General features: G+C 39.4%; 1 non-coding gene and 9 pseudogenes across 1 annotated transcript; all 10 read left to right on the forward strand.

Moving 5' to 3' along the window:
• Positions 1-15,133: 15,133 nt before the first annotated feature.
• Positions 15,134-15,252, forward strand: LOC113719754 (5S ribosomal RNA; annotated as a pseudogene).
• A 1,214-nt stretch (positions 15,253-16,466) lies between these two features.
• LOC113719810 (5S ribosomal RNA) lies at positions 16,467-16,585 on the forward strand (annotated as a pseudogene).
• A 424-nt stretch (positions 16,586-17,009) lies between these two features.
• LOC113719781 (5S ribosomal RNA) lies at positions 17,010-17,129 on the forward strand (annotated as a pseudogene).
• Positions 17,130-17,541: 412 nt separating this feature from the next.
• LOC113719779 (5S ribosomal RNA) lies at positions 17,542-17,674 on the forward strand (annotated as a pseudogene).
• Positions 17,675-18,895: 1,221 nt separating this feature from the next.
• On the forward strand, positions 18,896-19,014 carry LOC113719798 (5S ribosomal RNA; annotated as a pseudogene).
• Positions 19,015-19,438: 424 nt separating this feature from the next.
• Positions 19,439-19,558, forward strand: LOC113719778 (5S ribosomal RNA; annotated as a pseudogene).
• Positions 19,559-19,970: 412 nt separating this feature from the next.
• On the forward strand, positions 19,971-20,089 carry LOC113719780 (5S ribosomal RNA; annotated as a pseudogene).
• Positions 20,090-21,301: 1,212 nt separating this feature from the next.
• LOC113719735 (5S ribosomal RNA) lies at positions 21,302-21,420 on the forward strand. Its single transcript, XR_003454995.1, has one exon. It is a non-coding gene; the product is annotated as a 5S ribosomal RNA (ribosomal RNA).
• A 424-nt stretch (positions 21,421-21,844) lies between these two features.
• On the forward strand, positions 21,845-21,964 carry LOC113719775 (5S ribosomal RNA; annotated as a pseudogene).
• Positions 21,965-22,376: 412 nt separating this feature from the next.
• Positions 22,377-22,495, forward strand: LOC113719742 (5S ribosomal RNA; annotated as a pseudogene).
• Positions 22,496-22,574: the final 79 nt, after the last annotated feature.

Below are 22,574 nucleotides of genomic sequence, written 5' to 3' on the forward strand. Positions count from 1 at the left end.
GCTTTAAAATGCCTCAAAGAAAACTTGATTCGGACTTTTGTACACTGAGTTATGTCCATTACAGTGTTCTGCATTTAAACAGCCGGTGAATTGGTTTCTGGTTTAGTAATCTGAGATTTTGACTAAGTTACATTAGGAAATGGACTAAGTGACCTTCATGAATGTTGTATCTTTGTGTCTTAGCTTTGAAACGGCATAGGTTTCGCCTTAATCCGATAAGCGTAGCCTCGGATAAGTTATTTCCGCTTTTATACGTCAAATCTGTCTTGTGCCACATTGAATTTCTGCACTTGTCCTTAATACGATTCTTGTTATTATGATATTGTGAGCCTATGGAATGGCTCTTGACATAAATTGCTGATATGTATGATGTTGGGTGGTGTTGAAGAAAAATAATGAAGCCTAAATGGCTGGAAAATTAGGTAAACACAAAGGGCATGCTGCCCAAATTTACGCTCGAAGACTAGAGAACTACTTGCAACTCGAGTATGGGTTAAGAGTGATTACTGCTTGAACCATCTAGGGTACTTGAGTCTGCGTGTTCCGAGGTATATAAGTAAGGACTTGGCCGAACTTGTACCCTTGAGAAATGCAATCATGATTGCTCGAAGTATGTTTTCCTTGTATTTTCCACTCGCATGACGATTTTAAGTATAAAAGTTATAAAGTTTTACCGTTTAAAAAGCGAGCAAGTGTTTCATGACTACTGTCCGAGTGAATTTCAATTTCTTGATTCTTATTGAACGAAACGTCTAAGTTTCGAACTCTAGTCATGTTTCAAAGTTCTCAAATTGAGTTTTATCGCAGATTTGGACTCCGAACTCGTAGTATAACCTGAAAGTGACCTGTAAAAGCACTATATCTTTTGGTGAGTGCTTTCAAATACTGAATTGAACTTGATACTTGTACTTGATACGTGCCAATATGATTACATGTCACATGCGTGAATTGTTAGGGCAAGAGTGTACTTTATCGCACTTGCCCTTACGTGATATACCTGTTTATTGATTGGAATTGACTTGATATACTTGTTATGATGCGCGCACTTCCTGGAATTCCAGAAACCCTGTGGCGAGTTACTCTAGTCGAGCCGGCAAGGGCTTGGTCGATTGGGTAACGAACCCTGGGTCTCTTGTATTGTCGAGTGGAGTGATATCTCCTCGACTAATCGGTATACTCGAGTATTACCACCCGTGTTTATTGAGGATTTTGAGCCCAGCTGGGGGTTTGAACGGTGGACGGAGAGTCGTGTAAGTGGTGTTCTACTGGATTGGTTACTTTACTTGAAAGTTGACGGAGTGTCAACTACTACGGGATCAAGCTTCTGGAAATGCCATGGGAATTTGGCTCCTGAGAGTCATCCGTATCCTTATGCTTTGGAATGATTATTGTTTATTGGATTGGATTATAGTGTCTTCTGAAAACTTTTACACTCGCTCATTTTGAGATTGCTACTTGAAGTGTTATTGCTCACTTTTATGAACTCTTCATGCTCGTTACTTTGCTATATCGAAAACTCGTACTTATAAATAATGGTCAATTTGCTATTTGGAACCTCACTGGGCTTTTACCTCATTCCACTCCATTTGTTATCCTTACAGGGGGTGCGAGTGACGCATGAGACTAGCGTAGCCTTTTGTTTTGACTTTTGGTCTTGTACTCGCACTATTCCTCGAATGGAACATGTTGTACTTGGATTGTATACGTTTTGGACTAGTTTGGTGTATTGAGGCTTTGTACCTCGATTTCTATCAATGTAAATTATAAGCTTGAATTGTGAATGTTATTTATGGTTCATGGATGTGTGTACATAACTCGATTGAGATAGTGAGTGAGTCCTGGCGAGAGCTGGGCAGACGGTCCGCCGAACCCTTTGGTACGCCTTAGGGGGAGGTGGGGTCGTCACAAAGGGTGCAAAAACATGATTTTCTTGGAAACAAAAGATAACATGAAGACCTAGGGTCAACAACCCAAAAGCCCTTCATTTCCATCAAAAGGCAAATCCAACTTAAAGAACCAAACGGCCTAGAAAATCGGACAGCATTTCCCCTCAATTTCTTACTTTTCCAGCCATTAAGGCTTCATGATTTCCTCAAATCAGTCCCAAAACCTCACACAAAAGTCATCTCATTTCCCAAAAGCCGTTCACTAGGCTCAAAGCAATACAAGTACAAAAGTTAGCTAGGAAATGACCGGAATAAGAGTAAGCCTTAAAACATGCAAACAAGTACAACGAGACTCGATAACGAATCATAAAGCCATGCCAATCACAACCCCAATAGGGTTTCATATACATATATAAGCATAATAGCAAACCAGAAAATCAGAAAATATAACTCATTTGATCAATCAACAAAAACAGGTTTGGCCTCCGTATGCGGTAATGGCACAAAATGCGCTACGCTTATCGGATGAGGGCGTAAGACCCACCATATCGAAGCTAAAAGAAAGGGCTACAACAATGTAGAAGGCCTCTCAGTCCAAATCCTAGCACAACTAGGTCAAATGTGCCAAATACTAAACCAGAATTACTAAAACAGGTTTGCAAAACACACAAAACTGTAATGAACACAACTCAGTCTATACAAGTCCAAATGCCGAAATTCCAAAGGAATAAGCTAGCTAAGACATCCAGCTACATTTCATCAGAAGACACCAACTTCAAAATCCAAACCAATGCCAGTCAAAATAGACAATTACTATCGCAGTTCGTACATTCTGTTCACCCAGAACAGCAACAGTAAAAACGGCATAACTCACTCTACAATACTCCAAATGCCCTGAACATTTGCAGTCACTTCAAACTCATCAATACCTACAACTTTCATGTTTTGAGCAAAGTCCAATTCGGCCTCTATCTATGACCTAAAATTTCGGACAGAATGTTCAACCAAGAACCCTAATTTTCCAGAAATTCTTCCAAATTCAAAATTGATTGCAATTTCCTATCATATGCACCTACTAGAGCTAAAGCCCCTTATTACCAACCATCAAAAACAACCACACCATCAAGATCATATGAAACCAGAAAATTCATCATAAAATTGAAAACTCCACCAAAACACTTCAAATCAAGAAACAAGTCACATAATCCATCACTTTAGGTCCCATTAAGCACCATATAAGCATCAATAAGTGTAGTAGAATGTTTAATCATCACTTACCTAAGAAATAAGAGAAGAGGAGTTGTAGACCACCCTAGCTCTTCAAGAAAACTTCACCAAACAACCTCTATCACCAACTAGAAAGATTTTTATGGAGTAGAAATGGATGTAAGCAAATGTTTTTGGGTGATTTGCACCAAGTAGTAGCTAGAACTTGAAGAGTTTCTTCTTCCTTCCTTGCACAAGAGGTTCGGCCAACAATAGGTAAGAAATGGTAATTTTTTTGTGCATTTTTGAGATATTTAACCAATTTTTTGGTCAAAAGTCAAAATAGTGAATAGTAACTCTTAAGTCAAACCACTAAGAGGGTGACACTTGTCACCTACATTAATGCAATCTTATCTTTCTTTTCCTCTCACATCAATCAATCTCACTCTCTACTTATCTCTTAACACCCGATAAATTTTACACAGTATCCGAAACTTAACCTTATTGGCCGAATTTTTCTGAACTTTTCGCACTAGTGGGTCCCACGTCCAATATATATTCTTAATTTTTTAAAAACTATCCAATGCTAGAAAAATTATCTAAAAACTATAATTGCTCATAAAATTTATCTAGAAAATTTTCCGGATACAGAAAGTGTAGAAAACAAGCCATTGAAAATAAGAAAGCCTAGAAAGATTATAAAACCTAACAAATGGAAAAGTTACGGGTTCTCACACTCTCTCCCCCTTAAAAGAATTTCGTCCTCGAAATTCCTTATCATCTATACAGCCAGTTAAGTCAAGTACAAACATAAACGATCCACCGAGGAATGGCCTTTCTAGTTCACCAAATCCTGTCTAACCTAGGCCCTCATATCTTTCGTATCCGGGCGCAAGAATCCCATCTAAGATAATTCACAACTCGAGCCGGCCGGTCCCAAGCGTAAATCATCCTTATTAAAGATTCCTACCCGACATACATACTTAACTTCCTCATGTCCCATGTTAATGATCCTTACACTAATGACATGCACAGTTCATAGCTTACGCTCAAAAGAGCACTGATACCTTTAAACACTTTCACCACAAGCAGGACCATAACAACCCTTGGCCCCAAGCTCGCTCCGCGCAGAGACCACGCGATGTGGCTCTGATACCAATTGTATCAGCCCCACTTTCCCCTAAGGCGAACCAAAGGGGTGAGCGGACTGCCTGCCCAGCTCTTGCCAGGACTCACGATGCAAACTAGAACTATCTATAGCGATCCGGAACTTACGAACGAGCGTAAACGAGTCAAAATGGTAAAATAACCCAAAATTTAAGAAAAATGAAATCCGAAGTCCGCCATGAATAGTGACCGATCCGTCAGAACCCAACCGAAATAGCCAACAAACATTCACATCTGAACTTTAGCGTTTACAAATCAAAATGACATACAAAAGTTTTCAAAAGTTAATATATACACACGGTTTGCCAAATCAAAAGAGAAAACGCCCCAAAAGTACACTTAGGGTTTTAATACATGAGCTATACAAAAGATATGTTCAACTAGCTCAATTTGGCAGCCATTTGTCAAATCCAGACCAAAAGGGTTTATTTTCCTGTAAGGAAAACAAAAGGAACGGAAAGGGGTGAGCTTGCGCTCAATGAGGTACCAAACAGATAGCATTAAAATCATGGCATTTCACATTTAACAAATCAGATACACATGTCAGATGTAAAGTAAAGGAACCAATGATTCAAATCAGAAGGATACGGGTGGCTCTCAGGAGCCAAATTTCCAGCGCAATACTTGATCCAAACCGGTTGACTCTTCGTCAACGTATATAGAACCAATGCGTCCGTAGACCCCTCTTATCACCGAATTCCGTCCACCAAACACCCCTTTACCGGGCCCGCTCACCTCAAACGAACAAAATGGTAATACTCGAGTATACCCGGAATCAAGGGTCTCAATACCCAAAATCCCCGAACAGACTACCGTGGTTCGTTATCTAATCGTCCAGGCCCTTGCCGGCCCGACTCGAATAACTTAGCCACAGGATTGAGCTCATAGGTCATAGAAATCCGAACAGATGCAGACACAGATAACAGATTCAAATTTTGCATAGTAAATTGGCATATGAACAGACTAGAGAACGAGTGTGATAAAGTACACCCTCGTCTCGAACAAATAAACAGATTACAGAGCAGAAATCAAGTTAAATAGCAATGGAGGGGAGTGGTACACTCACCGGCTCAACTTCAAAAGTTTTTACTTCAGATTGGCCTTAATCGCCAAGAAACCCTAAAATAATCAAAATAAACCAATTGAAGGTTTCATATCCAAAATCGAGTAAACGGAATGCACAAGTGAGGCTCGACTACACGTCGTACGCCTTGCCCAAAAATACTAATGCAAGGGTGCAAAAACATGATTTTCTTGGAAACAAAAGATAACATGAAGACCTAGGGTCAACAACCCAAAAGCCCTTCATTTCCATCAAAAGGCAAATCCAACTTAAAGAACCAAACGGCCTAGAAAATCGGACAGCATTTCCCCTCAATTTCTTACTTTTCCAGCCATTAAGGCTTCATGATTTCCTCAAATCAGTCCCAAAACCTCACACAAAAGTCATCTCATTTCCCAAAAGCCGTTCACTAGGCTCAAAGCAATACAAGTACAAAAGTTAGCTAGGAAATGACCGGAATAAGAGTAAGCCTTAAAACATGCAAACAAGTACAATGAGACTCGATAACGAATCATAAAGCCATGCCAATCACAACCCCAATAGGGTTTCATATACATATATAAGCATAATAGCAAACCAGAAAATCAGAAAATATAACTCATTTGATCAATCAACAAAAACAGGTTTGGCCTCCGTATGCGGTAATGGCACAAAATGCGCTACGCTTATCGGATGAGGGCGTAAGACCCACCATCTCGAAGCTAAAAGACAGGGCTACAACAATGTAGAAGGCCTCTCAGTCCAAATCCTAGCACAACTAGGTAAAATGTGCCAAATACTAAACCAGAATTACCAAAAGAGGTTTGCAAAACACACAAAACTGTAATGAACACAACTCAGTCTATACAAGTCCAAATGCCGAAATTCCAAAGGCATAAGCTAGCTAAGACATCCATCTACATTTCATCAGAAGACACCAACTTCAAAATCCAAACCAATGCCAGTCAAAATAGACAATTACTATCGCCGTTCGTACATTCTGTTCACCCAGAACAGCAACAGTAAAAACGGCATAACTCACTCTACACTACTCCAAATGCCCTGAAATTTTGAAGACACTTCAAACTCATCAATACCTATAACTTTCATGTTTTGAGTAAAGTCCAATTCGGCCTCTATCTATGACCTAAAATTTCGGACAGAATGTTCAACCAAGAACCCTAATTTTCCAGAAATTCTTCCAAATTCAAAATTGATTGCAATTTCCTATCATATGCACCTACTAGAGCTAAAGCCCCTTATTACCAACCATCAAAAACAACCACACCATCAAGATCATATGAAACCAGAAAATTCATCATAAAATTGAAAACTCCACCAAAACACTTCAAATCAAGAAACAAGTCACATAATCCATCACTTTAGGTCCCATTAAGCACCATATAAGCATCAATAAGTGTAGTAGAATGTTTAATCATCACTTACCTAAGAAATAAGAGAAGAGGAGTTGTAGACCACCCTAGCTCTTCAAGAAAACTTCACCAAACAACCTCTATCACCAACTAGAAAGATTTTTATGGAGTAGAAATGGATGTAAGCAAATGTTTTTGGGTGATTTGCACCAAGTAGTAGCTAGAACTTGAAGAGTTTCTTCTTCCTTCCTTGCACAAGAGGTTCGGCCAACAAGAGGTAAGAAATGGTAATTTTTTTGTGCATTTTTGAGATATTTAACCAATTTTTTGGTCAAAAGTCAAAATAGTGAATAGTAACTCTTAAGTCAAACCACTAAGAGGGTGACACTTGTCACCTACATTAATGCAATCTTATCCTTCTTTTCCTCTCACATCAATCAATCTCACTCTCTACTTATCTCTTAACACCCGATAAATTTTACACAGTATCCGAAACTTAACCTTATTGGCCGAATTTTTCCGAACTTTTCGCACTAGTGGGTCCCACGTCCAATATATATTCTTAATTTTTCAAAAACTATCCAATGCTAGAAAAATTATCTAAAAACTATAATTGCTCATAAAATTTATCTAGAAAATTTTCCGGATACAGAAAGTGTAGAAAACAAGCCATTGAAAATAAGAAAGCCTAGAAAGATTATAAAACCTAACAAATGGAAAAGTTACGGGTTCTCACAGAGTGGCCTTCTTCAAAATTGTTGCTCTATCTCTTAGCTTCGAAACTGTGTGTATTGTACCTCCATCCGATAATCATAGTGCCAATGGTGCGAAAACCGCAAAATGATGTCAAAACTGTCTTTTGTAAACTTCATTTCCGCACTTGATATTAGCTTAATTTTGTTCTTGTATTGTTTTGAGCATATGGAATGGCTATTGAACTGAAATTGTGTTATGGATAACCTTGGGTTTGATTGAGTAAAAGGATAAAGCCATAAATGGCTGAAAAATAGGAAAATACAAAGGGCATGCTGCCCAAATTTTCGCTCGAGGACTAAGTTTCTATTTGAACTGGTATACTTACGTTTGGTCTATGAAACCCTAGTTATTTTGTCCACGGGTCCAAATGTCCTCGTTTCACTTTAAAATTTTTTTGTACGTTCTACTCAATAATTGTCGAGTTTCTTTGATTGCACCTAATTGTTGTGCTAGATGATCTGTAATATTCTTTCTCGTTTAATTTAGGTTTTCTCGGTGACTGAGGATAATATCCGGAAGGATATTTTACCCGTTGTTTTGCGTACATAGGTAAGTGTTTCTTGTTTGTTATATTCTCCATGATTTCATGACTTGTTGTTGTTGTTTGATGATGTGTTAAGTGTTTTCAATGATTTTCAAAACGAATTTTCTAGGCGAGCGTGTACTTTATCGCGCTCGACCTAAATGAAATGTGAAATTTTCAATGATTTAATGATTGAAACATTAGTTGCGCATGATGTAAGCCTTTTGGCTGAATTGGACCCTGCCCTTCGTTACCGATCGACTCGAGCCAGAAGCGGACTCGGTCGGGCGATATGGTGACCCTGGGTGAATTTGGTATACTCGAGTATTACCTTGTAGGTTGGTGGAGCCTGGCCAACGTACAGGAGGGGGTTAATGAAATGAAACGAACGAACGAACGAGGGTTTTGAGCTTAACTTTCATTTCCGGACTTTTCCCTAGCTTGACTTGTACTAGGACTACTTGGAGCTTGCTGAATGGCTATTGGATGAACTTGTTGTTGTGTGTGTGTACCTTTGGGACTGGATGAGGAAATAATGAAGCCATGATGGCTGGAAAAGTAAGCAAATTCAGGGGAAGTGCTGTCCGAACTTTGAAAGGACTTGATTGCATTGAGTTTGTGATCTAAGACTTGGATTTGAGCAAGGCAATGTTATATGATGGATGATTTCTGAGCCGTGGAGGTGAGTGACCCTAAACTATTTCCAAAGTACTTGTGAAATGTTTCTTGCATTATGTACTCGATTGCATCTCATGCGTGCTTGCATGTGAATTCATGACATGATTTGGCTTCAATGAGTTCTGGGAAAGTCTTGTGCTGGACACCAACGTCTCCACCATTTTCGTGAGTTCGTGACATGATGGAGCAAATGGCTCCGGAGCTCAAAAAGGGGCTCCCTCCTTATGTCAATGTTAATGTTAAATGATCTATTTGAGCGTTGGGTGTTCAAGTGCTATGATTTCCCTGGCTCACGAGAGCACTAAACGAACATTTGATCTCTGAATCATGACATCATCGAAATGATCGAAATGCAACATTGTGAAATATATTTGATTTCTGATTTTACTGGTTACTCGCTGAGCTTCTAGCTCACCCCAAAAATGTTTTATTCCCCTCCACAGGGCTCAAAGCGAAGGAAGGTCTTGTTGTGCTTATTCACATGTCTGGATGGCCTATGTTTTGTACCGTTTGGATGTGGAATAATTTTATGTATAGTTGGAAATCGTTTCCGCTTCGCTTATGACATGTAATTATTGGAGAATTTGATGTATATTGGAGATTTATATTGTAATATGTGAGTTTTATCTTGTAATCTGTTTGAGGAATGTAGTGAACGACTGAGTCCCGGCGAGAGCTGGGCAGGCGGCCCGCCTATCCCTCTGGTTCGCCTTAGGGGGAGGTGGGGCTGTCACAGTTGGTATCAGAGCTTAGGCTTCAGATCTCTGTAGTATATCCTAGGCTTGAAGTTTAGGATGCCGGACTGTGGGTTTGATTTGACTCTTAGTGTCTGCTTGGAATGCTTGAGAGATTTTTGCGGGATGTCTTGACTTGATTGGTACAAGAGGGAATGTCGAGGACGACATTCTTTTAAGGAGGGGAGTTTGTGACGCCCCGAAAAGAATGAGTGTGAGAACCCGAAAATTTTCTAATTTTCTAGGGTTTATTTTATTTAATCGCCCGCCTTTTCTACATTTTCTTTATTAGAAAAATTCCCCAGATAAAGTTTATGAGCAAAGATAGTTTGAAAATGATTTTTCTAGTATCGGTTAGTTTTTGAGAAATTAAAAGCGTATTTTGGACGTGGGACCCGCTAGTGCGGTAAATGCATTATATTTTTGACAACTTGTTGGAATTTTGTATTAAGTGATATTATTTTACAAAGTGTTCAGATATTTGTATTGGAGAGACAAAAAGATAAGTTTTAAACCTAAAGGTGACAAGTGTCACCATAAGATTAAGTCTTGGACTTTGACTACACTATTCATGCCTTTACCAAATTAATATCAAAATTGACCAAAAACTCACCATTTATTCCTCCTTCTTGGCCGACTTCTTGCAAGCTCAAAGGGAAGAAAACTCTCTAAAATTTTGGTCTAGAAGCTTGCTCAATCTTCAACTTCAACCGGTTAAATTTGAAATTGCTCCATAAAACACCTTCAAGTAGTGATTTTGAGGTGATTGGTGAAGTTATTTGGAAAGTTAAGGTGACCACTAGCTCTCTCTCTCTTGTTTCTAAGGTGAGTTGTGAAGAACCACCCTCCTTCTTTAATTGATGCTTAAATCATGCTTAGTGGTAATATGAGATGCAAGTTTATGGATTATTTCTTGACTTGTGGTCGAAATGATGAAGTTTTATTATTTTTGGGGATTTTTCTGTTTTAATATAAGAATGATTGTGTGGTCATGTATCATGATTGGAAATGTTATGTAATGAAGCTGGAAGGTGGAAAAAGTGGACAATTGCAATCAATTTCTATTTTGGAAGAAATTTCAGAAAATTAGGGTTCTTGAGGGAGCATTCTGCCCGAATTTTTAGTTCCTAGATAGAGGCCGAATTGTCCTTGGCTTAAAACATAAAAGTTGTAGGGAATGATATTTTAGAGGTACCTACAAAATTTCAGGTCAATCGGAGTAGTGTAGAATGATATAGGTCGAAATTACTATTGCTGTTCTGGTTTTACCCGAATGCAAGAATTGCGCCTGTAATTGGTTGTTTTGGCTGGAATTGCATCCGAATTGGTTGTTGAGGCCTTCTGGTGAAATTTATCCCTGTTTCTTAGATTTCATCTGGTTTTGGAATTTCTGGATTTGGACTTGGAATGCCTGCTTTATGATGTTTCCGGTAGAATGCGTTCTGTGAATCTGTTTTTGTGATTCTGGTATGGTATCTTGCATTTTTGACCTGGTTACACTCGAAACTGGGTTGAGTGACCTTATACAATATTGTACCCCTGTCTCTTAGCTTCGAAACGGTATATCTTCCACCTTCATCCGACAATCGTAGCTCCTTTGGTACCATTACCGTAAAATAACGTCAAAACTGTTTTTCTGGTTTTGAGCTTAACTTTCATTTCCGGACTTTTCCCAAGCTTGACTTGTACTAGGACTACTTGGAGCTTGCTGAATGGCTATTGGATTGTTGTTGTGTGTGTGTACCTTTGGGACTGTATGAGGAAATAATGAAGCCATGATGGCTGGAAAAGTAAGCAAATTCAGGGGAAGTGCTGTCCGAACTTTGAAAGGACTTGATTGCATTGAGTTTGTGATCTAAGACTTGGATTTGAGCAAGGCAATGTTATATGATGGATGATTTCTGAGCCGTGGAGGTGAGTGACCCTAAGCTATTTCCAAAGTACTTGTGAAATGTTTCTTGCATTATGTACTCGATTGCATCTCATGCGTGCTTGCATGTGAATTCATGACATGATTTGGCTTCAATGAGTTCTGGGAAAGTCTTGTGCTGGACACCAACGTCTCCACCATTTTCGTGAGTTCGTGACATGATGGAGCAAATGGCTCCGGAGCTCAAAAAGGGGCTCCCTCCTAATGTCAATGTTAATGTTAAATGATCTATTTGAGCGTTGGGTGTTCAAGTGCTATGATTTCCCTGGCTCACGAGAGCACTAAACGAACATTTGATCTCTGAATCATGACATCATCGAAATGATCGAAATGCAACATTGTGAAATATATTTGATTTCTGATTTTACTGGTTACTCGCTGAGCTTCTAGCTCACCCCAAAAATGTTTTATTCCCCTCCACAGGGCTCAAAGCGAAGGAAGGTCTTGTTGTGCTTATTCACATGTCTGGATGGCCTATGTTTTGTACCGTTTGGATGTGGAATAATTTTATGTATAGTTGGAAATCGTTTCCGCTTCGCTTATGACATGTAATTATTGGAGAATTTGATGTATATTGGAGATTTATATTGTAATATGTGAGTTTTATCTTGTAATCTGTTTGAGGAATGTAGTGAACGACTGAGTCCCGGCGAGAGCTGCGCAGGCGGCCCGCCGAACCCTCTGGTTCGCCTTAGGGGGAGGTGGGGCTGTCACAGTTGGTATCAGAGCTTAGGCTTCAGATCTCTGTAGTATATCCTAGGCTTGAAGTTTAGGATGCCGGACTGTGGGTTTGATTTGACTCTTTGAGTCAGCTTGGAATGCTTGAGAGATTTTTGCGGGATGTCTTGACTTGATTGGTACAAGAGGGAATGTCGAGGACGACATTCTTTTAAGGAGGGGAGTTTGTGACGCCCCGAAAAGAATGAGTGTGAGAACCCGAAAATTTTCTAATTTTCTAGGGTTTATTTTATTTAATCGCCCGCCTTTTCTACATTTTCTTTATTAGAAAAATTTCCCAGATAAAGCTTATGAGCAAAGATAGTTTGAAAATGATTTTTCTAGTATCGGTTAGTTTTTGAGAAATTAAAAGCGTATTTTGGACGTGGGACCCGCTAGTGCGGTAAATGCATTATATTTTTGACAACTTGTTGGAATTTTGTATTAAGTGATATTATTTTACAAAGTGTTAAGATATTTGTATTGGAGAGACAAAAAGATAAGTTTTAAACCTAAAGGTGACAAGTGTCACCATAAGATTAAGTCTTGGACTTTGACTACACTATTCATGCCTTTACCAAATTAATATCAAAATTGACCAAAAACTCACCATTTATTCCTCCTTCTTGGCCGACTTCTTGCAAGCTCAAAGGGAAGAAAACTCTCCACAATTTTGGTCTACAACCTTGCTCAATCTTCAACTTCAACCGGTTAAATTTGAAATTGCTCCATAAAACACCTTCAAGTAGTGATTTTGAGGTGATTGGTGAAGTTATTTGGAAAGTTAAGGTGACCACTAGCTCTCTCTCTCTTGTTTCTAAGGTGAGTTGTGAAGAACCACCCTCCTTCTTTAATTGATGCTTAAATCATGCTTAGTGGTAATATGAGATGCAAGTTTATGGATTATTTCTTGATTTGTGGTTGAAATGATGAAGTTTTATTATTTTTGGGGATTTTTCTTTTTTAATATAAGAATGATTGTGTGGTCATGTATCATGATTGGAAATGTTATGTAATGAAGCTGGAAGGTGGAAAAAGTGGACAATTGCAATCAATTTCTGTTTTGGAAGAAATTTCAGAAAATTAGGGTTCTTGAGGGAGCATTCTGCCCGAATTTTTAGCTCCTAGATAGAGGCCGAATTGGCCTTGACTTAAAACATGAAAGTTGTAGGGAATGATATTTTAGAGGTGCCTACAAAATTTCAGGTCAATCGGAGTAGTGTAGAATGATATAAGTCGAAATTACTATTGCTATTCTGGTTTTACCCGAATGCAAGAATTGCGCCTGTAATTGGTTGTTTTGGCTGGAATTGCTTCCGAATTGGTTGTTGAGGCCTTCTGGTGAAATTTATCCCTGTTTCTTAGATTTCAGCTGGTTTTGGAATTTCTGGATTTGGACTTGGAATGCCTGCTTTATGATGTTTCCGCTAGAATGCGTTCTGTGAATCTGTTTTTGTGATTCTGGTATGGTATCTTGCATTTTTGACCTGGTTACACTCGAAACTGGGTTGAGTGACCTTATACAATATTGTACCCCTGTCTCTTAGCTTCGAAACGGTATATCTTGCACCTTCATCCGACAATCGTAGCGCCTTTGGTACCATTACCGCAAAATAACGTCGAAACTGTTTTTCTGGTTTTGAGCTTAACTTTCATTTCCGGACTTTTCCGTAGCTTGACTTGTACTAGGACTACTTGGAGCTTGCTGAATGGCTATTGGATGAACTTGTTGTTGTGTGTGTGTACCTTTGGGACTGGATGAGGAAATAATGAAGCCATGATGGCTGGAAAAGTAAGCAAATTCAGGGGAAGTCCTGTCCGAACTTTGAAAGGACTTGATTGCATTGAGTTTCTGATCTAAGACTTGGATTTGAGCAAGGCAATGTTATATGATGGATGATTTCTGAGCCGTGGAGGTGAGTGACCCTAAACTATTTCCAAAGTACTTGTGAAATGTTTCTTGCATTATGTACTCGATTGCATCTCATGCGTGCTTGCATGTGAATTCATGACATGATTTGGCTTCAATGAGTTCTGGGAAAGTCTTGTGCTGGACACCAACGTCTCCACCATTTTCGTGAGTTCGTGACATGATGGAGCAAATGGCTCCGGAGCTCAAAAAGGGGCTCCCTCCTAATGTCAATGTTAATGTTAAATGATCTATTTGAGCGTTGGGTGTTCAAGTGCTATGATTTCCCTGGCTCACGAGAGCACTAAACGAACATTTGATCTCTGAATCATGACATCATCGAAATGATCGAAATGCAACATTGTGAAATATATTTGATTTCTGATTTTACTGGTTACTCGCTGAGCTTCTAGCTCACCCCAAAAATGTTTTATTCCCCTCCACAGGGCTCAAAGCGAAGGAAGGTCTTGTTGTGCTTATTCACAAGTCTAGATGGCCTATGTTTTGTACCGTTTGGATGTGGAATCATTTTATGTATAGTTGGAAATCGTTTCCGCTTCGCTTATGACATGTAATTATTGGAGAATTTGATGTATATTGGAGATTTATATTGTAATATGTGAGTTTTATCTTGTAATCTGTTTGAGGAATGTAGTGAACGACTGAGTCCCGGCGAGAGTTGGGCAGGCGGCCCGCCGAACCCTCTGGTTCGCCTTAGGGGGAGGTGGGGCTTTCACAGTTTTGGGCGAGAGTAACACTAGGATGGGCGAGCACCCTGGGAAGTTCTCGTGTTGCACCCCTCCCTTTTTGTTTCGAAACCCAATTTTCCACCTCGTTCTTTATCCCATATTAATTTAGCTCCGTCGGAACGATTGCTTCATATTTTGCTTCTTATCGATGCATGAAAGCAAATCTAAAGGCGAGACAAATCAGAAACGGTACGGTTCGATCAAAACCCGAGTCATCGCTCAAAGTTGTCGGTGCAAATGTGTAAGCACAAGCGTCAAGGATTAATTTCAATATAACTGAGAGTTGCGCGATGAGGGAAACAAAACAACGTGCAAATCATTAATAAAAAAATATTGAAGTAAATAGATAAAAGGATAAGAAGAAAATACTTGAATTAACGCATAAAATGAAATTTGGTCTAGATAAGCCACATTGTTTCACAAAATGGGGTTACTTAGCAGAATAACGCGAGAGGTACATGGCGGGTGCGATCATACCGGCACTAATACACCGGATCCAATCAGAACTCAGAAGTTAAGAGTTCTTGGGCGGGAGTGGAACTAAGGTGGATGACCCCCAAGGAAGTTCTTGTATTGCACCCGTCCTTTTTTGTTTCGAATTCGTTCTATATCCCATAGTAATTTAGCTCCGTCGGAACCTTTGCATCATATTTTACCTACTATTGAAGCATGAAGGCGGATCTAAAGGCGAGACCAATCAGGAATGGTTCAACTCGATCAAAGCCCGAGTCATCGCTCAAAGTTGTCGGTGCAAATGTATATCCGGAAGCGTGCAGGATTAATTTCATGATAATTGAGAGTTACGTGATGAGGGAAAAAAACAAGATGCAAGTCAGTGCAAGCATGGAGGATTAATTTCATGATAATTGAGAATTACGCAATGATTGAAAAAATCGGGCTATAAATCAGTAAGGGAAAAATATAAAAAATAAAATAAATTAAAGGACATCAAGAAAAAGCTTGAATTGACACTTAAAATAAATTTTAGTCTAGAAAAGCCACATTGCTTTACATGATGATGTAATTTAAAAGAGTAAAGCGAAAGTAACATGGCTGGTGCGATCATACCGATACTATTGCACCAGATCCTATAAGAAGTCGAAAGTTAAGCGTTCTTGGATGAGAGTAGTATTAGGATAGATAAGGGTAGCACCCCTTCCCTTTTGCTCAGAAACCCAATTTTCCTTTTCGTTCTTTATCCCATAGCAATTTAGTTTCGTCGGAACGATTTCTTCGTATTCTGCCTCTTATCGAAGGATGAAGGTGGATCTAAAGGCAAGACAAATCGGGAACGGTATAGTGTCAGAACTCTAAAATTAAGCATGCTTGGACGAGAGTAATACTAGGATGGGTGTCCCTCAGGGAAATACTCGTGTTGCACCCTCCCATTTTGTTTCGAAACACAATTTTCCCCTTCATTCTTCATGCAGAGTAATTTACCACCGTTGGAGCCATTGTTTCATATTTTGTTTCTTATCAAAGCATGACGGTGGATCTAATGCGAGACAAATCAGGAATGGTACTGATCCATCAAATTTCGGGTGGTCGCTCAAAATTGTCGGTGCAAATATATAAGTGCAACCGTGAAGGATTAATATCATGATAATTGAGAGTTGCGCGATGAGCGAAAACAAACAAAGTCCAAATCAGAAAGATAAAAAATAAATAAATGTAAATGGATAAAATGAGATGAAGAAAATGCTTGAATTGACGCTTAAAATGAAATCCGGTCTAGAAAAGCTACATGGCTTTGCAGGATGGGGTAGTTTAAAAGAATAAAGCGAAAGGAACATGGTGTCTACGATCATACCGGCACTAATGCGCCGGATCCCATCAGAACTCCAAAGTTAAGCGTGCTTGGGCGAGAGTAGCACTTGGATGGCTGACTCCCTAGGAAGTCCTCGTGTCGCACCCTTCCCTTTTTGATTCCAAAACCCAATTTTTCTCTTCGTTCTTCATCCCATAGTAATTTAGCTCCGTCGGAACGATGGTTTCATAGTTTGCTTCTTGTCAAGGCATGAAGTCGAATGTAAAGACGAGACAAATCAGGAACGGTAGGGCTCTATCAAAACTCGAGTCGTCACTCAAAGTTGTCGGCACAAATGTATAAGCGAAAGTTTGAAGTATTGATTTCGAGATAATCGAGAGTTGCGTGATGAGTTATGCGATGAGGTAAAAAAACATGATGCAAATCATTCCAAAAAATATATAAATGTAAATAGATAAAAGGATAAGAAGAAAATGCTTAAATTGACGCATAAAACGAAGTCCGGTCTAGATAAGCCACATTGCTTAACAAGACCAGGTTAATTAGAAGAATAATGCGAAAGGAACATGGCAGGTGCGATCATTCCGGCACTAATGCACCGGTTCCCATCAAAACTCCGAAATTAAGCGTTTTTGGGCGAGAGTAACACTAGGATGGGCGAGCACTCCGGGAAGTTCTCGTGTTGCACCCCTCTCTTTTTGTTTCGAAACCCAATTTTCCACCTCGTTCTTTATCCCATATTAATTTAGCTCCGTCGGAACGATTTCTTCATATTTTGCTTCTTATCGATGCATGAAAGCAAATCTATAGGCGAGACAAATCAGGAACGATATGGCTCGATCAAAACCCGAGTCATCGCTCAAAGTTGTCGGCGCAAATGTGTAAGCACAAGCGTCAAGGATTAATTTCAATATAATTGAGAGTTGCGCGATGAGGGAAACAAAACAACGTGCAAATCATTGATAAAAAAATATTAAAGTAAATAGATAAAAGGATAAGAAGAAAATACTTGAATTGACGCCTAAAATGAAATTTGGTCTTGATAAGCCACTTTGTTTCACAAAACGGGTTTACTTAGCAGAATAACGCGAAAGGAACCTGGCGGGTGCGATCATACCGGAACTAATGCACCGGATCCCCTAGGAAGTCCCTAGGAAGAACTCAGAAGTTTAGCGTTCTTGGGCGAGAGTAGCACCAAGATGGGTGACCCCCTAGGAATTCCTCGTATTGCACCTGTCCTTTTTTGTTTCGAAACCTAATTTTTCCTCTTCGTTCTATATCCATAGTAATTTAGCTCCGTCAGAATGTTTGCTTCATATTTTGCCTACTATTGAAGCATGAAGGCGGATCTAAAGGCGAGACAAATCAGGAATGGTTCAACTCGATCAAAGCCCGAGTCATCGCTCAAAGTTGTCGGAGCAAATGTATAACCGGAAGCGTGCAGGATTAATTTCATGATAATTGAGAGTTGCGCGATGAGGGAAAAAATAAGATGCAAGTCAGTGCAAGCATGGAGGATAAATTTCATGATAATTGAGAGTTGCACAATGATTGAAAAAAAACGGGGTATAAATCAGTAAGGGAAAAATATAACAAATAAAATAAATTAAAGGAGATCAAGAAAAATCTTGAATCGACACTTAAAATAAATTTCAGTATAGAAAAGCCACATTGCTTTACATGATGATGTAATTTAAAAGAATAAAGCGAAAGTAACATGGCTGGTGCGATCATACCGATACTATTGCACCGGATCCTATAAGAACACGAAAGTTAAGTGTTCTTGGATGAGAGTAGTACTAGGATAGATAAGAGTAGCACCCCTTCCCTTTTGCTCAGAAACCCAATTTTCCTTTTCGTTCTTTATCCCATAGCAATTTAGTTTCGTCGGAACGATTTCTTCGTATTTTGCTTCTTTTCGAAGGATGAAGGTGGATCCAAAGGCAAGACAAATCGAGAACGGTATAGTGTCAGAACTCTAAAATTAAGCATGCTTGGACGAGAGTACTACTAGGATGGGTGTCCATCGGGGAAATACTCGTGTTGCACCCTCCCATTTTGTTTCGAAACACAATTTTCCTCTTCGTTCTTTATGCAGAGTAATTTATCACATTTGGAGCGATTGTTTCATATTTTGTTTCTTATCGAAGCATGAAGGTGGATCTAAGGCGAGACAAATCAAGAATGGTACAGATCAGTCAAATTTCGGGTGGTCGCTCAAAATTGTCGGTGCAAATATATAAGTGCAACCGTGAAGGATTAATTTCATGATAATTGAGAGTTGCGCGATGAGCGAAAACAAACAAAGTCCTAATCAGAAAGAAAAAAAAATGTAAATGGATAAAATGAGATGTAGAAAATGCTTGAATTGACGCTTAAAATGAAATCTGGTCTAGAAAAGCCACATTGCTTCGCAAGATGGGGTAGTTTAAAAGAATAAAGCGAAAGGATCATGGTGTCTGCGATCATACCGGCACTAATGCGCCAGATCCCATCAGAACTCCAAAGTTAAGCGTGCTTGGGCGAGAGTAGCACTTGGATGGCTGACTCACTGGGAAATCCTCGTGTCGCACCCCTCCCTTTTTGTTTCCAAAATCCAATTTTCCTCTTCGTTCTTCATCCCATAGTAATTTAGCTCCGTCGGAACGATGGTTTCATAGTTTGCTTCTTGTCAAGGCATGAAGTCGGATGTAAAGACGAGACAAATCAGGAACGCTAGGGCTCTATCAAAACTCGAGTCGTCACTCAAAGTTGTCAGCACAAATGTATAAGCGCAAGTTTGAAGGATTGATTTCGAGATAATAGAGAGTTGCGCGATGAGTTATGCGATGAGGTAAAAAAACATGATGCAAATCATTACAAAAAATATATAAAAGTAAATAGATAAAAGGATAAGAAGAAAATGCTTAAACTGATGCATGAAACGAAGTCCGGTATAGATAAGCCACATTGCTTAACAGGACCAGGTTAATTAGAAGAATAATGCGAAAGAAACATGGCAGGTGCGATCATATCGGCACTAATGCACCGGATCCCATCAAAACTCCGAAATTAAGCGTTTTTGGGCGAGAGTAACACTAGGATGGGCGAGCACTCCGGGAAGTTCTTGTGTTGCACCCCTCCCTTTTTGTTTCGAAACCCAATTTTCCACCTCGTCCTTTATCCCATATTAATTTAGCTCTGTCGGAACGATTGCTTCATATTTTTCTTTTTATCGATGCATGAAAGCAAATCTAAATGCGAGACAAATCAGGAACGGTACGGCTCGATCAAAACCCGAGTCATCGCTCAAAATTGTTGGCGCAAATGTGTAAGCACAAGCATCAAGGATTAATTTCAATATAATTGAGAGTTGCGCGATGAGGGAAACAAAACAACTTGCAAATCATTAATAAAAAAATATTAAAGTAAATAGATAAATGGATAAGAAGAAAATACTTGAATGGATGAATAAAATGAAATTTGGTCTAGATAAGCCACATTGTTTCACAAAACGGGGTTACTTAGCAGAATAACGCGAAAGGAACATGGCGGGTGCGATCATACCGGCACTATTACACAGGATCCCATCAGAACTCAGAAGTTAAGCGTTCTTGGGCAAGAGTGGCACTAAGGTGGGTGACCCCCTAGGAAGTCCTCGTATTGCACCCGTCCTTTTTTGTTTCGAATTCGTTCTATATCCCATAGTAATTTAGCTCCGTCGGAACGTTTGCTTCATGTTTTGCCTACTATTGAAGCATAAAGGCAGATCTAAAGGCGAGACAAATCAGGAAAGGTTCAACTCGATCAAAGCCCGAGCCATCGCTCAAAGTTGTCGGTGCAAATGTATAACCGGAAGCGTGCAAGATTAATTTCATGATAATTGAGAGTTGCATAATGAGGGAAAAAAACAAGATGCTAGTCAGTGCAAGCATGGAGGATTAATTTCATAATAATTGAGAGTTGCGCAATGATTAAAAAAATGGGGTATAAATCAGTAAGGGAAAAATATAAAAAATAAAATAAATTAAAAGACATCAAGAAAAAGCTGGAATTGACACTTCAAATAAATTTTAGTCTAGAAAAGCCATATTGCTTTACATGATCACGTAATTTAAAAGAATAAAGCGAATGTAACATGGCTGGTGCGATCATACCGATACTATTGCACCAGATCCTATAAGAACTCGAAAGTTAAGCGTTCTTGGATGAGAGTAGTGTTAGGATAGATAAGGGTAGCACCCCTTCCCTTTTGCTCAGAAACCCAATTTTCCTTTTCGTTCTTTATCCCATAGCAATTTAGTTTCGTTGGAACGATTTCTTCGTATTTTGTTTCTTATCGAAGGATGAAGGTGGATCTAAAGGCGAGACAAATCGGGAACGGTATAGTGTCAGAACTCTAAAATTAAGCATGCTTGGACGAGTGTAATACTAGGATGGGTGTCCCTCGGGCAAATACTCGTGTTGCACCCTCCCATTTTGTTTCGAAACACAATTTTCCTCTTCGTTCTTTATGCAGAGTAATTTACCACCGTTGGAGCGATTGTTTCATATTTTGTTTCTTATCGAAGGATGAAGGTGGATCTAAGGCGAGACAAATCAGGAATGGTACAGATCAATCAAATTTTGGGTGGTCGCTCAAAATTGTCGGTGCAAATATATAAGTACAACCGTGAAGGATTAATTTCATGATAATTGAGAGTTGCGCGATGAGCGAAAACAAACAAAGTCCAAATCAGAAAGAAAAAAATAAATAAATGTAAATGGATAAAATGAGATGAAGAAAATGCTTGAATTGACGCTTAAAATGAAATCCGGTCTAGAAAAGCCACATTGCTTCGCAGGATGGGGTAGTTTAAAAGAATAAAGTGAAAGGAACATGGTGTTTGCGATCATACCGGCACTAATGCGCCGGATCCCATCAGAACTCCAAAGTTAAGCGTGCTTGGGCGAGAGTAGCACTTGGATGGCTGACTCCCTGGGAAGTCCTCGTGTCGCACCCTTCCCTTTTTGTTTCCAAAACCCAATTTTTCTCTTCGTTCTTCATCCCATAGTAATTTAGCTCCGTCGGAACGATGCTTTCATAGTTTGCTTCTTGTCAAGGCATGAAATCGAATGTAAAGACGAGACAAATCAGGAACGGTAGGGCTCTATCAAAACTCGAGTCGTCACTCAAAGTTGTCGGCACAAATGTATAAGCGCAAGTTTGAAGGATTGATTTCGAGATAATCGAGAGTTGCGCGATGAGTTATGCGATGAGGTAAAAAAACATGATGCAAATCATTACAAAAAATATATAAAAGTAAATAGATAAAAGGATAAGAAGAAAATGCTTAAATTGACGCATAAAATGAAGTCCGGTCTAGATAAGCCACATTGCTTAACAGGACCAGGTTAATTAGAAGAATAATGCGAAAGGAACATGGCAGGTGCGATCATACCGGCACTAATGCACCGGATCCCATCAAAACTCCGAAATTAAGCGTTTTTGGGCGAGAGTAACACTAGGATGGGCGAGCACTCCGGGAAGTTCTCGTGTTGCACCCCTCCCTTTTTGTTTCGAAACCCAATTTTCCACCTCGTTCTTTATCCCATATTAATTTAGCTCCGTCGGAACGATTGCTTCATATTTTGCTTCTTATCGATGCATGAACGCAAATCTAAAGGCGAGACAAATCAGGAACGGTACGGCTCGATCAAAACCCGAGTCATCGCTCAAAGTTGTCGGCACAAATGTGTAAGCACAAGCGTCAAAGATTAACTTCAATATAATTGAGAGTTGCGCGATGAGGGAAACAAAACAACGTGCAAATCATTAATAAAAAAATATTAAAGTAAATAGATAAAAGGATAAGAAGAAAATACTTGAATTGATGCATAAAATGAAATTAGGTCTAGATAAGCCACATTGTTTCACAAAACGGGGTAACTTAGCAGAATGACGCGAAAGGAACATGGCGGGTGCGATCATACCGGCTCTAATACACCGGATCCCATCAGAACTCAGAAGTTAAGCGTTCTCGGGCAAGAGTGGCACTAAGGTGGGTGACCCCCTAGGAAGTCCTCGTATTGCACCCGTCTTTTTTTGTTTCGAATTCGTTCTATATCCCATAGTAATTTAGCTCCGTCGGAACGTTTGCTTCATGTTTTGCCTACT

The sequence above is a fragment of the Coffea arabica genome, chromosome 11e, assembly GCF_036785885.1.
Source record: "Coffea arabica cultivar ET-39 chromosome 11e, Coffea Arabica ET-39 HiFi, whole genome shotgun sequence".
Taxonomy (NCBI): domain Eukaryota; kingdom Viridiplantae; phylum Streptophyta; class Magnoliopsida; order Gentianales; family Rubiaceae; genus Coffea; species Coffea arabica.